This window comes from Takifugu rubripes, chromosome 20 (genome assembly GCF_901000725.2).
Source record: "Takifugu rubripes chromosome 20, fTakRub1.2, whole genome shotgun sequence".
NCBI classification, from domain to species: domain Eukaryota; kingdom Metazoa; phylum Chordata; class Actinopteri; order Tetraodontiformes; family Tetraodontidae; genus Takifugu; species Takifugu rubripes.
Genome location: NC_042304.1, coordinates 15,490,416 through 15,507,915, shown reverse-complemented (window position 1 = coordinate 15,507,915; position 17,500 = coordinate 15,490,416). Strand labels below are relative to the sequence as shown.

General features: G+C 49.1%; 1 long non-coding RNA gene across 5 annotated transcripts in view; it reads left to right on the top strand.

Annotated features, from left to right (window-relative positions):
- Positions 1–17,500, top strand: part of LOC105418819 (uncharacterized) — an 87,906-nt gene that overhangs the window by 37,744 nt on the left and 32,662 nt on the right. For 2 of the 5 annotated variants that reach the window (XR_003886277.1, XR_003886276.1), the window contains exon 2: positions 3,066–3,111. The exons of 2 other annotated variants lie outside the window; for them this stretch is intronic. This is a non-coding gene — a long non-coding RNA (uncharacterized lncRNA). Of the gene's footprint in view, positions 1–3,065; positions 3,112–5,332; positions 5,935–17,500 lie in introns of those variants that run through there. One more of the 5 variants, XR_003886275.1, reaches the window with a different exon arrangement.

Here is a 17,500-nt window from a genome sequence, read left to right as displayed (position 1 = left end):
CGTTTCATTTGGCATCGTGGGATGCGGTTGTCACCTGACGATGCTGCCACCATGGAGATAACCTTCAGGGTGACAGCAGAAACAAAAACATGCGCGCGTGCACACACACAGACACACACACACACACACACACACACATCCATGTGAGTCTACATCCAAACACTGCAGCCTTCACCTGCTGAGCTGGAATTGATCCTAATTATCCTGATTGAGAGTTTTTCCTCTCAGAAATTCCAGCCAGGAAGGGTCAGATCTTCCTGTCTTTACAGAGGTGATCAGAGGTGATCAGAAATGATCAGAAATGATCAGAGGTGATCAGTGAAGCAGAAAACAACCTCTGTCACGTTTTCCTCAACAGTCGGATCTCTGGGGGGAACCTGTGAGATGATTCCACCTCAGCCTGGGATGAAACGTGAGGGTTGATGTTATTTGCCCGTTGTTATTATTAGTCTTTACCGTGGGGCTTTTGGGTAAAAGTTATGTTTTTAATGTAGCATAGCGCTTAATTCTGATATTGTTGTGCTATTTACTGAAGGCCAGTTTCATCTGAAGATGGATCATCTCATTTTATGCCGATATCAACACAATATTCAGTGAAACACAACTCAATAAAAGAAAATGAAATAGAAAGATTCAAAAGAAACAAAAGCACCTTTTAAGCATAGAATGAGGATGTTTAGATAAATAACTTTTAAGCTTTAAGTAATGTAATTATATGCTAGTTCCCAGTTATCTATTAAATACTGCATTTTTCACACATTCACATTGAATAAAAATGTTTGTATTTCGCTAAGAAAGGGTTTGAATACAATCCTAAACACATTTTTATGGTTTTTTTATGCCTTGTGTCCTTTTAGAGGTTCAGTTATCAGACTGATAAACCGCTGAAAACCCAAATTTTCTCTGTTTAACAGCTGAAGGATGAACTCATTTCATTAACAGACGTTTGCCTGAACAAGGAATCTATTTAACACACACACACACACACACACACACACACACACACACACACACACACACACACACACACACACAGAATTCAGGCCTGGGGGCCAACAGTGGCCCTTCCAGGGGTTTTCCTGCTGTGCTGCTGTCATGCAGATGTGACTCAACGATCATCTCCTGTATTCACAATGTGGCCTTTGTTGCAAGACCCCACCCTCCTCTACTGTACTCCATGTGTGTGTGTGTGCGTGTGTGTGTGTTTGTGAGACAGTAAGTACGTAATTGAGTCAGTAGGTAAGTATCCCTCCCAGCATTTCCTGTCTTACGGAGCTCAGGCGGTGTTAGCCGGGGTTAGCCGAGGCATTAGCACCTGCTGTCGCTGCTCTCACTCACTTGTCCGGACACAACAGATTTAGCTTGGAAATCAGGATTACTGCTCGTAATGTGTGCTAAGAGCATTAGTTTGGGCCCGAGTGGTTAATAGATCGTTACTATCAGGCAATAATTGAATTAAGTCTAAAAGTTTGTCAAAGTTGACCGAAACAGTGAAGGAAGTGGCATAAAATCTCTCAGCTGTTGCTGAGGCTCAGGTGCGTTGCAGAATAACACACCTGAAGGTTATTTTCTGGGTCAGTAGAACAATAAAGGAAAGTGGACCTGATCAGATTAGCCCTAATCCCGGAAAAGCAACTCATTCACAAATTTTGATGACTGCGGTTTCTCTTTGTCAGCACGTGATGACTGAACGCGTTCCTCCAGTTTTAACGATGATATTTGTGTCCCCGCGCCGGCCGAGAGTGAACGTGCGCGGCGCACGCTCGCTGAGCCGGATAAAGAATGGAGATTAACGCAGATTAATATATGGACGCATGAATGTAAAGAATGAGGCGGGCAGAGGATCACCAGTGTTTCAAGCATCTGTTCCTGAGTGAATCATCACACACGCACGCACACACACACACACACACATAGACATATTACATCTCCCACCTCCTTACGCAGTCCCAACTAACCCCCCTGACCCTGATCGAAACCCAGATCAGTCCTTTGAAGTTGTGGGGACCAGCCAAGATGGCCTCACCTCGCAAAAATGTCCTCGCTTTGATAGTAGAATGAGTATTTTGGTACTCGGGACACACACACACGGTCCTCTCAGTGGGCTTCGGCAGGTAATGACGGCTATTTCAGTTTCTCGACTCCTCAGCGGAGGCCTCCCGCTGAGGCGGCTAATCTGCTCTTGTCTTGCTGTAGAATTCTCTCCCGTTGTGCACCAGCACAGCGGCCCGTGCACTAACCCCCAGGATCCTCCAGAGCGAGGGCGGCTCAGGGCCACGCTCGCGGGGACGCACGCTTCCACAAACACAGGAGAAAGATTCGAGCAATAGCGGAAACAAACACGAGTCCGAGAAAATAAAGGATTTCTGAGATGCGGCAGCGACGGTTCGGCCGCTGTGACTCTGAGGAATTCCTTACGAATTCCTTCTGAAAGCGTGTGTTGAATGAGACAAAGTTGAGAAATTGCCTGGGGTCGGTTCCTACGCTTCCTATTTGCAGCGGTGCTACCTGTCTGCCTGAAAATACGCCACGCTGGAGATTCAGAGGAGACAAAGGAAGGTTTTTCTGCATCCTGCAGAAGTGCAGAGCATCTTAGTGTGTAAAAGACACGGGACTAATCATTCTCATTGAGGCCTATTTCCATGGAAACTCTGCACAGGGCAGTAATTTAGCCACACTAGCGACACGACACAGAGCGAGTCATTATCTTAGCGCCAGGCTAGGGCCCCCTATTTAAAGATTCACACCATGGGCGAACAATTAGAGTGCAGACCGCTGGTCTAGCAACTTAAACGAGTCTGTTTGAGGGCTTCCGTAGCCATCCAAAACTTTTCCTTTCCAGCCGTGTATTTATCAGATAAATGCCAATGCTTGTTCTTAAAGATGTCACAAGGTTTAAGATTGTGACACGTGTCTTCAATCCTTCTGTTCCAGGACAATCCTGCTGGTCTAGCTTGAGCTGCACGAATGAGTTTGCATGTTTTCCACCCACAGAAGCATTTGCGGTATTTTTGGGTTGTTGAATTTCTAAAGTCACCAACGAACAACCTGATCTCTGTTCACAGATTTCTCCCTCTCTGGTCGCCCACCAAACACTCCGGGTTCTCCAAGGTGAGGGTCCCGTTCCGATGTTCCATGCGTGCGCGCATGCATGTGTGCGCTAACGTCCCGGGTTCTGTCACTTTCCCACTCTGCCAGGTCTTTTATGCATTTTCTTTCAAAAGAAGCTGTCAAGTTATTCTGTCTATGGGCTCACGCGAGGGACAAAAAGCATACTTTGTTTTGTTTGTTTGAATGAATGAGGCAGCGAGTGGAGGAGGGAGGGAAAAAAGGGCAGAGAGAAACGAGTGGAGGGGTAACATGTAATTTAGTGTTTGCCCCACTCTACTGTACATGGCTTTAGTCATGCTAATGCGGCTCTTTGTCGGGTGGAGGAGATAGCCATCAATCAGCTGTCAATTGGTCAATTGGAAGAGAAAAAATACAGAAAGAGAGAAAGAAAAGACCCCTGCTGCCTCCCTCCTCGTCCTCTTCTTCTCCTCTGTTACCTAGTGGACTTGGGGGTTCCTCTCAAAGCCTGGAAGCTGGATTTGGATCGGGAGTCCAGGTGAAGGGCTGGAGGGGGAGAGAGTGAGCAAGAAATTAGACCCCACTTTTTTCTCTTTTAACATGATAAAATCATTATTAAGCTGCACAATTGGAACTCTGCATTCAGATGATTTTTTTCTATTAAATAATCCCTGATGTGTTGCTGGAAAAATTATAAATATGTTTTATTTGCATAAACAATAAACTATACATTGAATGTTTAACAAGCCCCCTTTTTAGGATTGTAATGTATGTATAAAGTCTATTAAACTATTCATATTTAACACTCAATTTAAGCAAAAAAAAAAAAGATGGTTATGTAGTAAAACTGGGTTTGGTCAGTATAATAAATTTGTCCAAATGCATCTTTATAAATACGTTGCTGTCTCCTTGAGTTGTCGCCTGTGTGTCAAAAAGCTTCTGTTTTCTTGTTATTGTTGTCAAAAAGTATTAAAAGAAGTGTCTAATTGTGATTTGACGCCTCTGGAAACTCGCTGCGCCTCTCAGAGGGACCTGTCAGAGGAGGAAGAACCCTTCATTATGCTAGCTAATGTTAGCGCTAAGATAAGCTAACAGGCCCATTAGTGCCAGTTCATTTAGCTCGTTAGCCGAAGCCTCGGGCTGATGACATTCATTACATATCATTAGTGCTCAATTAACATGTCTCAGTCTGACACGGTGGCGCCCAATGTTACACGACACTTTTAATCATGTTTTATGAAATGTTTCTGCCGCTGTGACATGATTTATGAGTTTTACATGACATGGCGTTCATTACATTAAACAGCTGTAATCACAACGGCTGAAGGATTTCCAACGTCCGCAGCCGGAATCTTGTTCTGTCTTGTTATTGAAAAGTGGGAAGTAGTTTATTTCAAATCTCACTAGTTTTTTCTTTTTTTTTTTTCGCGGGGGGGGGGGTTCTCCATTTTTAGTCATTAATGTCCAGCAATGCAATTTAAATTCTACTATTTCAAGGTGAATTCATTAAAGATGATTCTGGTTTGTCCAAGTCTGCAGAGAAAATGACGGTTTGAAAAAGACCTTCAGGATGAGATAAAACTGAAATGGATTCTGCCCCTAAATTCTTTGATTGGTAAAACTCAGACAGATGAAAGGAAGATACTCTTGTAAAGCCTCTATTATCCATCGTTACCAAAAGAAATTCTGCTTTCACGGATTTATTAACAATCAGTCCAGGATCATGTGGAATATTCAGAACATCCAGAGGCCGGATCTTTGTCTTTGATTTGATCTTTGTCTTTGATTTGATCTTTGTCTTTGATTTGATCTTTGTCTTTGATTTGATCTTTGTCTTTGATTTGATCTTTGTCTTTGATTTACAGCTAATTCCAGTTTCAGCTTCTTTTCATTGGCCACCTGACAGCAGTATTTATCCCAAATCAGAAAGTTTCTGTCCGTTGCTGAAGAGAAGCAGCAGCCGCAGATCAGGCTCACATTTACACACCTACAAACTCTTTTTTCCGGCCGTATCGCGCTCGCCCGCCCACCGATCCAATAAATAGAGCGTCGTATTGATTTTGTTGTCTCCAGACTGAGCGTCTTGTAGTGTGTGCGCACGGCTGCGCGCGGGAGTGTGTAAAAAAGGATTAAGGCCCTTCCTCGGCTATAAGATACCATCAGCCATCAACCCTGCTAGTCCGCTTCGGGCTTTCCTGGCTGCCACATTGTCTATTCTGCTCCGCTATGTGAAAAATGTTGAATATCAACAATGGCTTTCAGTGGTGTATTGTTGAGTTTTTGTATGAACTAATCTTGCCTCAGTGAAAGAGACCTAGGGCTTGGACAAAACGTCTAGAGCTACAGCATTCCTCTCTGGCTCTCCCCTTGAACGCTGAGCAGAAGGCTGGGGCAGAGAAGAGGGGGAAGGCAGGCTGGAGAGGCAGGGACGGGCAGAGCCAGGCCCGGCCTGGGAGGCTGCGAGGGTGTGTGTGTGGGGGGGTGTTGCTGGGATGATGGGCCAAGAATGGGGGAATCAGGGAACAGGTGGGAGAAAAGCTGAAAGTGGAGGTGTGAGAAGGAGGAACCAGGAGCGGGTGGACAGGTGATGGACAGGCCAGGAGGAGAGAGAAGAAGAAGAAAGCACCAAGCTGCTGAGAGGATGCTAAAGATGCTGCAGAAGCTAATGGCACAGTCTAGAACCAGCTGACTGGACTAACGAGGACCTGGGGTTGAAAGGAAGGCAGAGACGTCTCCGGGGGTTCGTCTTCAGCAGTGGGAAGGCTGCTTCTCCCTCTCCTGCCACGGATGGAACGCTGCACGGACGTCCAATCAGACGACGGGGCGGCGGGCCTGGTCATATGACAGCCGTGACATCACTTGAAGGTAAGCTGTCTGAAAGTTGCCTGAATGATTGAAGCCACAGGGGAGCTTGTGCTGCCTCTTCCTCACACAGCTGTTGTTGTTTACTGGGACCAGTGTCCACGCTGGGCAGAGACCAGTATGAGCACAGCCTTCCGGGTTTTATGGGCACTTCCTCCCAATTTGCAGGGCAACATTTGCTGTTCGGATCATTCCGAGCGTTGAACTCGTCTAGTCTGGATTTCAGATGGATTATTAACGATATTGCTTTTTTATATGATGTCATCGATCAGGTTGTGTGTGTGTGTGTGTGTGTGTGTGTTTACTTGTAGAAAACACAAGGAAATAACAGAAAATGAATGTAAAAGCTGTTTTCTGGGTTGTAGAGAAGCTTCAAATAGTTCTAGCCTACATAAGCGTAGCGTGTGTGTGTGTGTGTGTGTGTGTGTGTGTGTTTCGGGGGTACAATTTGAGGTCAATGCCACGGAAACCTGGAATTGTGGGATGGTTGACTTAACCCTTCACCCCTAATACACTCTCTCTGTCTGTCTCTCTCTCTTGCTCTCTCTCTCTCTCTCTCACACACACACACACACGCACACACACACACAGAGCGTAATCGGAGGCCTCTGGTGATTTGTCCTCTCAGCTTGAAGCCCCTGTCATTCCTCCCTGCTCTCCTCACAATTACAGCCCTGAAGTGAACTAGAAAATCTGCTCCAATCTAGCAATTAGTCCTGAGGCTACTAGCAGTGTGTGTGCACGCGCACGTGTGTGTGCACGCGCATGTGTGTGTGTGTGAGTAGGTGTGTGTGTAGTGGAACCGCAGCAAGTTTTCTGCTGAAAAATTGTGATTAAGGTATAAAGGTGTTATTGTCCCATCACTGCCGAGATCCTGTCCAGTCAGAAAATGCCTGAAAGACCCTGAAAGTCCTCAGATGCCATCAAATCTGGAGCTACAAGTGCAGGAATGGCGGAGACGCCGGACGTCTCGGCGGCGGACGCGGTCCCCGTTGGACCGAAGTTCACTTCGACTGTTGAGAAGACAGGGCGACGGAGGCGGGTGCTGCGGCTCCGTCAGGATTTCCCAACTTGTAACGAGAGGAAGTTTGTGAGGGTGAGGGGACGAGGCGGGCCCGGGAGAGGAGTGCAGCGGCGTGCTGGGCAGGAGATGGCGTGCGTGGCGGCGGGAATGTTTTCAGGCCCAGGGGGGGGCGCGGGCAGGCCTGACTGGACAGCGACAGAGGCGCTTAGTGCCGCCTGGCTTCTTCCTAAAGACCTGGCCTCCATCTCCCTCCGGCGTCTCCTCTTTCTCCTCCACTGCCGCTCTCTCCTCCTTTTGTCAGCTCCCTCCATCGCCCTCCAGTTCCTGCTCTCTTTCCCCTCCTGTGTTTCTCGCTCCGTTCCTTTATTTATCTCCCTCCCCTCCTGCTCCTCGCCTGGGCCATTACAGACACTCAGCGGCGGGCTGAGAGTTGGGGGTGGGTGGCTGCGGCGGTGGGACGAGGAGATTGAGCGGGACAAAAGCCCTGAGATGCGGCGGTCCGCCGAGAGTGGCTGCCTTTGAAAAGAAGCCGGACGGCGTCTTAATGCAGCGGGTGAGCGCACGGACGGAGCGGACCGGGTCTTTTATCCGCGTCCTTAAGCTGAGGCCTGTTTGGACCAAAAAAAAAAAAAAGGGGGAGAAAAGCACATCATCCTCCTGGTGCCCTTCCATCTGTGTTTCATCAGGCACATTAAGATGTGATGTCGGGACATTTGGAAGCGCCGCCGAAGGCAGACGCTTAAAGTGAAAACTTTAATGTGCGTATGGGATGGAAAAGTGTGTGTACTTTTCCTCTGAGAGGCTGAATTTGCCATTAAGAATTCCCGGAACGGAGACGCTGGGAGAAGCCAAAGTGCTGGTGCACGCGTTGCATTTCAGCCATAATGAAGGCAGCAAAACAAACAAATCTGGGGGCGATAGCGCGGCGCCGCGGCCGGCGTCTCTGCCCCATCAGCGGCAGATTGAGGAGGAACGTGGGGGGAATCCATTTCTCTTTGTGACACAACATGAAGGACAAACAACACTTTTCTTTAGACGTAAGAACAGATGAGCTGAATGGATTTACTGTCCGACACCCATCTCAGTTAGCATTAATCTTCGCACCAATTATGGCAGTTTGTATTCAGCTTTATTATTCCCCTCAGATTGGGGGGGGGGGGATTTCAGATGATATTTTCTGCTTACACTTATTTACTTGTGTTTGCTGCCTCTTTGTTGAGGGTGGTGTAAGAGTATTATTATGGATTTGGCTGGGAGAGCTTAGCCGCTCCACGATTCCGATATCGGCCGGACTTTCATCAAACGCAACAAGCTGCAAATCCACTTTAATCAGCACAGTCGGGCGAGAGGTCCGTGGACGTTGACTTAGCAACGCTTTAGCGTCCGCGCCCACGAATTTCAGGCAGAAGTTGGCAGGAAAGTCAGTGTTGTTCCAGGATTGAGGTAATAATCACAGTGAAGTAAAAGCCAATTAAATGGGATATTTTTGGTTAACAGTTGGCAAAAATATCAAATCTTTGTTGATGACCAGCTAATAAGCTAATAATGACCAGTTATCTCATCTGGATGCTATTCACGTTAGCAGTAGGTGCGTGAAAATTGCTGCTGCTGCATAGTTGCATCGTCGCGCGAAAGCAACAGCGTTTAACTCACATTTGCAGCTCATACCAAGCTCATTTCTGCAGAGCTCTCGGGTTTTATTGGTTCAATTAGATGAAACAGACACATTGTTCCGTCCACAGCAGCATTTTGCAGCGTTGGACCCCCAGTGTCTGCGCATATTAGCAGAAGCTCGGATGGACGCTAAACAAAGAGGTTAGAAGAGATGAGGGCATGGGTTTATTGCACAACAATAGTTTTATAAGGCTTAAACAGATCTGCAGCATACCTACAACAACGGCCAAACACACACACACACACACACACACACACACACACACACACACACACACACGCGTGCAGGCTCAAAAGAGCCAAATCCGACTAGCTTTCTCCAAAGTCCAGCCAAGTCCATCTACCACACACACACACACACACACACACACACACACACACGCACACACACACACACACACACACGCACACGCACACGCACACACACACACACACACACACACACACACAGAAAGAGAGTCCAGTTACATCGTGGTCAGACAGGGAAACACGTACACATGTAAAATTTGATCACACAGCTCAACCTCCTGGTTAGACCCACATGGCTGACAGTGGCCCAGCGAGCGTGCGCACACGCACGTGCACGTGTACGTGCGGTCAGTTCTGAGGCCTCTCGCTGCAGTTGGGGAGAGAGGATAGACGGGATGGAGGGATGAGAGAGAGAGGATTAGAGTGATATGGAGACAAAGAACAACAATAGTTTGTCACATTTCATCAGAGAGGATTTTATAGGAAAGCTGATTTGGGCTGTGCCACCAACAAACAACCGGCGGAAGTGTGGGATTTATCGCCCAACCAGTTTGAGAATTTACATAAACTTTTAAAATGACAAAGTGTCTACGATTCACTGGTTGCATTTTCACGCCTCCATATAGCCGAAGAGGGAAAATCGGAAGTTTAAAACTCTAAACAGCCGTAATTGGTTTATTCTTGAATTAGGGCAGAAGTATTTGTTGTCATTTAAAGTCGGGACACTAAACTAAACCAGACATTATATAAACCACAGTTCAAACCTGGAAAATGTAATTATTTAAAATGAATTGCATGAAAGCTCCATTAAACCTTTTACCTTTTAAGCTGCAACACCTGTTGGGCTTGGAAATAAGATTAAAATACACATTTTATTTACCGGAATCAAGAGACATTGGTATAATTTAACTTTTAGCAGATATAAATATAAATAACTGACAAATATCTTAAAATAAAATTGGCTTCTGCTGTTGCTCTTATACTGTCTGCAGCTTCGTCCTTCTGACATTAAAGCTGTATACTTTCAGTTTCGGCAAGCGCACCATCATCACGCACACACACACACACACACACACACACACACACACACACACACACACTGGCAGCATGTGGCAGGAAAACAGCAGGATCAGTTTGAAGTGAATCAAATGATTTAATGTTTCAGCCTCTTCCCTGGGGAAGGGAATGATAGGGGCTTCTAATCGACACCAGGTCAACAGCTTCCCCTCACACACACACATTCGCACACACACTAGCCTGTTTCTGTTTCGGCTGTCCCTCTCACACACACATGTTAGAGCCTCAACAGTTTGCCAGACCAAACAAAGGCCTCTGCTGTCCCCCCTTCATGATGGATGAGCAGCATCTCATACTCAGCCGAGCTGCAGCTCCACAGCCATCGACGAGGCTCCCCCACCCCTGGAAGATGAGACTCATGAGAAGCACAGGACATCGGGCCGGTCCTGAAGCAGCCAGTGATGGAGACGCACTTAATGAGAGCTGAGCGATCAGCAGGGAGTGTTTGATTAGCGTCAGCACCAGGTGATAGACGGGACCCCAGAGGTCATCAATGATTAGGAGCAGCGTTCATCATCCAGGAGGGTTTCATGCCTCTAACTGGGCCACTTTTCTAAATATCCACCTTTATTGAGTCCTGATATCTAAAGAAGCTGTTGAGCAGGTGGGATCATGTCTTTATTACGATGCCAGGAACCATTTTTACCGTCAAATAATTGCAACGCCGCGTTTCAGAATTGAATATTTCGTTTACTGACCTTCTGGACCCAAATCACAGCTCCAGCAGCATCTCGGTGACGCCGCCGCCGTTCTTCTCGCTAGGACTTACGAGACCCGCAGGTGGAGGCCGCGACGCTCGGAGCCAGCAGGTGTCAGAGGCGGCGCCGTCGTGGCATTTTTCAGCGGCGAGGTGCGCCTGAGCGGCGGCGTGTGATGAGACGCCGGAGGAGACGACGGCGTCGGCGCTGAGAGAAAACACGCTGATTCCCCCGCCGGCTGTATTGTCGCTAAACGCCGCCGCTCTCTATGGACTGTAAATGATTTAATTTGAGCGCCAGATGTGGCGTTGAGATTCAGATGCTGGTGCTTGTTGGGGAGAGGGTGGGAGAGCGGGAGGGGCGGAGGAAAATGACAGGAAGGAGGGAAAGAGCTTGGCAGGCGCCGGCCAGCAGCAGCCCCGGCACTTGACAGAGCTCTCGTGACTCCGTGCGCGTGTTTCCACTCGTGCATCATAGCAGCTGAATGAAAATCAATCTGCTTCCACAGCTGCCATCTTGAGTGTCGGCGGGCACAGATGGGCCTTCCCCGCCACCCTCCCACTCGCTGGCACACGACCAAAACAGGTCCTTCCACCACAGCCTTTCCAATCTTCTCCCCTTCTTCTCTTTTCCTCCTCCGACCTTCTTCTCTGTAATCAGGCCCCCGGGCTCCGAGGGAGAGGGGCTTTATGTCTTGCAGCGATGTCTCCAAGTCGCTCTGACAGCAGATGTGTTGGGGCCTTTCGATGGGCTCTAATCACCCTCATTGACGACTCCGAGGACCCCGTGTTGCACCTCTGAATGGCAAATTAAAGCGTTTTTTTTATTTTTTTTTAAATAACGCTAGTAATTGGCTAAATCGTTCATAAGCCCGGAGATCAGGCGTCTAATCTGCCGTCTGACAGGACGGATCACGAGGCCCGGGACGGCTCGCATCCGCGTGTGTTTGCGGTTCATTTCCTCGCCCCTCCGGCCAGTTTGGAGCGTAACGGCACGTTTGATTTAACACTTTGCCCATCAGATTACCAAACACTAATCGTCCCCTCCGCTGCAGTTTGTCTTAGCGTCAAGCCTTCCTGCTATCTCCTCTCCTCTCCTCTATCATCTCCCAAGCCCATCTCATCTCTGGCTTAACTCCATTAGCCTGGTAATTGGCTTTGAAAGTGGCGGTCACAGACTTGGAAGGCCACTTAATGTCCATCTCCTTCCCTCTCTTCTCCTCTCTGCTCTCCAGTCTATCATCTACCTTCCACTGTAAACAGCATTAACTAGTCCTCCATAGAAATCTGAGGCCACATTAGTGTTATCCTCCTCTCTCACCCTCACTGCCGAGCTTATGAATCCAGATCACGAGAGACGATACGGCTAAGTGGATATTTTTCTCCAAAATAGGGCCCCAAATAGCCCCAACTGTCACAGATGAATATGTAAATTCTGCGTATGGAGATTGACTTCCATTTTTTAGGCCGGCTGAAGAAACTAAATCAGTATTTAGAGGATGCGGACGCGGAAATGCAGCTCATCGCCAGAGCCGCACCTCCCAAACCCGGCCCGACCCGCAGACAGGAGCCGCGAGCGTCGCCTTCCATCTCAGAGGAGACGAAATAAAAAACCGAGGCGCTTTTTTTTTTTGCCTCTTTGAGGCATTTGCTGCCTGCAAATGTGCAATATAAATTCATGTTTTACCTTTGAAAAGTTTTGCCCCCGTCTCCACCTCATGACTGAGCTAAAAACAAACGCACCCAGGATTCCCGAGCGCCTCCGACCAGCTTCGGCTCTGGCTGTGGTCGTTTGGGGGGTCATAGGTCAAGCATCAACGCGTTACTTCGTTACGCCCTGAAGACACCAAGAGTCCATTTAGCATCGCAGCAGCTCTGGGCCGCTCACGCTTTGTTTACATTAATGACTTTTCCAGCGCGGTGACGGCAGCGTCGCCCCGTGCACGCCGGGCTCCGGGGCGTCGACACCCACCCGTGAATCCGTCGCATCCCTCCGCCTCTGCTCCCCGTGTTTGTGTGTTTCCTGCAAAGCTCCCCTATCTGTTTGATGGCGTCTCGTCGGAGGGATTGTGGAAACACAGTAATTAGTTAGCGATAGCGGCGCCGTTGCTGTGAAATGATAGCTGCCCCCCCCCGCCCCCCCCACCTCCGACCCAGGAGGGACGAATCAATCAATAACCTGATTTATTTCACGTCCTTATCGTCTAATTTAATTGCCGCCTCTGTCGTGGGGGAGGTGGGGGGGATAAACAAGCTGAGGGCGGGGTGGGGTGGGGGGGGGGGGGGGTGCTAAGTTGAAGGAATAACAAGTTTTATTTAATTTCTTTCTTCCTTATTGTCGTCTGCTGTGTTTTTCTGCATGTTTGTTGGTGTTTTGCAGCAGCCTCTGCAGCGTATTTACTGCTGCAGCGCTGCTGGTTCATCACACACACACACACACACACACACACACTCACACACACACACACACACACTCACACACACACACATGCCGCCACAAATTATCAGAAAGAAGAAATTTAATTAGCAATATAAATTCCAGGCGGGTACATTTTGTGCAATTGTCTTGCTATCTTTCCAGAAATTAGTCTTTTAAAATGAATTTGCTGTATTAATCATCTCCTGAAATATTTTTGATCACTGAATTAATAGATTTGCGTTGGGGGAGCTTTGTTTTTTTTAGGTATTCATTGACATAGGTGATTGCCTCTTAATTATGACAGCATCCTCCTCCTATCTGCGCCTATTAATTCCTGTGTTGTGGCGTCTCGGCAGCCCGCTGCCTGGCCCTGTATCTACTAATTACTTCTCTAATTGAATTTGCTCTCTGTTGCCAGGCTGTTTTTTAAGTGGCTGTTTGTTGTTGGGCCTCATTGTGTCTCTGTGCGACGGCTAGCTGCTCGCCGGCGGGAGGAGGATGCGCGCGCTGCTCTCCCTCTCCGTATCCGTGTCATTGCCTATACCTCCCAGATGTACGGAACGCTTCCAGTAATAAATGAAGGAGGGAAAATTAATTAATGAGGAGCGGTAAAACAATTACGCAGCCCTCCTCCGCGGCTGCGGCCCTCCAGCTGCGGCCGGATGGCGCCGCGCCTGTATGAGGGAGCAGAATCGTCTGGAGATTCGGCCGCTTCTTCCATCAAAACGCACGTCGGCTGGTCGGACGCTCGACCGTTGGTGGTGATGGTCAAGGCTGCGCGTCTGTGGGGCGGGAGGGAACCTATGGGGACGCCGTTATTGAGACCTGGCATCATTGAGCAGGGGTCAGAGTTGCGCAATCACCTGTGCGCGACATCACAGCCATCTCCAGCCGCTCCTGCTCCGTCCCACCTGCCCATCCTTCCCTCTCTCCTCCGGCTTGGCGAAAACTTTCTGTTCCCGTTTCTGCTTTGATATTTATCCTCCGCCTCTCTATCAATCGCTCGCTCGTGTCCCTGTATTGATCCCCCCCCCCCACCGCCGTGCGGCTCGGCCTTTGTCTTCTTATCGAGGTTTCAGGGTTTATTCTGACTGCTGCTCGTATTGACAGGCCTCTCGCTATACGGCCAACTAATGCATCCCTAATCCCACCTTTGTTACTTGGGAATGTTCTCTCTCTCTCTCTCTCTCTATCTGTCTCTCTGTCACATGCACACGCCACACAAGTGTGCGCACGGTGAAAAGAGAGCACAAGGATGTTGATCCCAGCTTTCTGTTTGCGGTGAAAGCCAGCTATCAATCAAAAGTGGCCCTCGTCGTGTGTGCGGGTGTGTGTGGGAGCGCACGCGGACGTGCACGTGTAGGGTTTGACTGACAGGCCAAATCGTGGCTGAGGACGTTTGATAAGCTCTTATTGTCGTTCCACTAACCCCCCCCCCCCCCCTCAACACACACACACACACACACACACACCCTCCACCACCTTGATAAGAAATACATTCGACTGGAGCTGATAACGGTGTCAGGAGCAGCAAAGCCCCACTCTGAAGACACACACACGCACACACACACACACACACACACACACACACACACACACACCTACCTCACCGCGAGAGCAGCGTGTGTCTTCAAACACGTTGGCTGTAAACGATCCTCTCAACAAACGCCGTCGGATGTTGGCCGTGTTGTTTGTGGGGAGGATGATGTGTGATATGGCTGCAGGATGCACGACAGCCTCGCTGAAAAAGGTCTCGCTGATAGCACAGCGTGTGTGTGTGTGTGTGTGTGTGTGTGTGTGTGTGTGTGTGTGTGTGTGCGTGTGCGTGTGTGTGTGTTTGTGTGAACAGCGTTGAAAGAATACAGTAATAGGCTTAGAACAGCTGAGGCAGAATGTCAGACTAACACACAGCTCTGACTGACAGCGGCCTCCGTGTGTGTGTGTGTGTGTGTGTGTGTGTGTGTGTGTGTGTGTGCACGTGCAACAAGGTCTTCCTTTCTTTGCACTTCACATGTTTTATGATCTTTCCAACAGCTGCTCTGAGGGCCGAAGGCGTCACGACAGGATTTCATTCGTCTTTATGTCGACTTTATATCTTTATATCGAGTGGAAACATCTGAATAATAAAAGATAACAAAATAATAAATGAGTTTATCACCCGGAGTGACGAAGCGTCGACGGGCTTCTGCTGTGAGACGCGTTCGCTTCTGGGACGTGGAGCCACGGGAAGATGGAAAAGTAAACTGGGTCTGGCACGAACAACAAGTCGTCCATTATGGCAGTGAAAGAAAAAACAGTGACCTGTGAAGAGATTTGAGGAATGGGGGTGGGGGTGGGGGGGGGGGGCACGGAGGAGATAAAACAGGGGAAGAAAGAGAGAGCGAGAAAAAAGATAAAGAGAGGGTGAAATTACCAGAGGGCAGGAGAAAAGAGGGTTATTGTGCGTGTGCATTAACAGGGTGTATGATGAAGTTAGTTTTTGTGTTGTGTGCAGTGACTGGGGGCTAAGAAGTCGGGGAGGGGGGGGGAAATCAATGGCAAATTACATGCGCTTTGCTGGCCCATTGTACAGTATGGCCGCCATATCCTAAAGAAGGCACTTCCAAGATGATGCAGGCAACGGTGGATGGACTCCAAGATCATTTTTATTGATTTTGAGGGGCCATCAATAGAAAAAAAGGAGAAGAAGTGTGTGTGTGTGAGTGTGTGTGAGTGTGTGTGAATGTGTGTGAATGTGTGTGGGGGGGGGTGCGTGTCACAGGGCCAATACAATAGCCTCAGGGATGAGCTTTTTGTCCCTGTTCACACATTAATGTCACACCTTAGATTTTCATTTACATTAGTGGCTGGATGGGCGAGCGACACACACACACAGAGAGAGAGAGACGGGCTGGCCAGGAAAGAACCGGCCCAGCAGCAGATACCAGAACCGGCCTAGCAGCAGATACCAGCTTTGTTTGGGTTCGGGAGCCCAGAAACATCAGTTGTTGGACCTGATGAGGTGAAAGTTGCTCTGACTGGATTTTACGGAGGTCTGGGCGACCCAGCGACGTCGTTCTCGGAATTTCAAGTCAAGTCAGTTGGTTCTGTGTGGCGAGTGTTTAAATTCCAGTCTGTTGGTGATTAAAAACGGACAAAATAAACGCACACATGACCCGGAACGTAAAGTTCTGAGGTGGAAACCTGATTCTACGTTAATGACGCAAAATTCCCTTTTTTCCCATCTGTTTAACTTTGTAAACTTCATGTTTCAGTGCACAAAAAGGCAGATTCCGATTTCCCGCCTTTTCTCGTGCTTCTGATTCTGATGAAAAGATCCAAATTGTGCACGAGGAGCTGCGCTAGCAAGGCTAACAGAGGTCCACCATTAGCACCTGGAAGTGTGCACGGAGGGAAACGCAGCGTATAAATTCCAGAGGTGAATGAAACAGGCTGATTCAGACCCGCGGGCTCGTTGGTTCCGTCTTCCTCCTTCCTGATGTGAGAACACGGGTCGCGAGAACGTTCCGGCGCCTTTCTTCCCTCTTCGGACAAACGGCCTCGATTTGTTTTTCTCGCGGCCACAAACGTGTTTCTGCATCTTTTAGGAGCCGCTTGTGAAATTCGTCAGACGCTGGTTAAATAGGACGGAGACAGGTCTGCGTGCGCTGCGAGTGCACGTGCACGTGCGCGCACGTCCTCGAGCCGGGGGCCTTCCTGAAACGCTGCACATTATCGCCGAGGTGCCAGATTTCGCGGCCCGAAGATAAACGCCGGACATTTACGGTTACTTCCCTTTACAGCTTGTTGACCCTGTCGGGACCTTCTGCCCCCGGAGTCAAACACCTTTCGTTTGTCTCCGCCGCCATCGCACGGCCGAGTCTTTGGACCGTCGGCGTCGGAGCGCCCGAGGTTTGAACACGCGGGCCTTCGGAACGCCGCGGCTCGTAACCTTTCTGCACAGTTCTGCATTCTCGGAGTTCTTTTTCCTGTTTGACTTCAGTCAATAAGAGATGATTAAAGGTGGAACGGAGCGGCGGGCAAATATTTACGCGTCCGGGGGGGGGGGGGTTGAGGCCCCTCCTGCGGTAAATCTGACACCTCGCTGTGACAGTAAACAGAGCGGCGAGGTTCACGGGTGACGGTGCTAAAGGTGAAGTGTGTTTAGCGGATGCCAGAGGGAGGCGCGGGCCTTCCGTCTGGTCCCGTCTCCCAAAATGCTGTTCTTGAGAGCGGCTGTGCCCCCCCCCCCCCCCGCCTATTACAGCCCCCCCCACAAACAACCTCAGCCCATCAGCGAACCTCTGAGACGGCCCCGTTGAGGTCCCGCCTTCCGCCCCGGCCCAAAAGAAGCGAGCAGACGGGCTGAAATGGCTGAAACGCTTGTGTGAACCAGGCAGAACTCGTCTTTGTTGCAGCCTCTGCGTGCACCTACACGTCCGCCACGGGC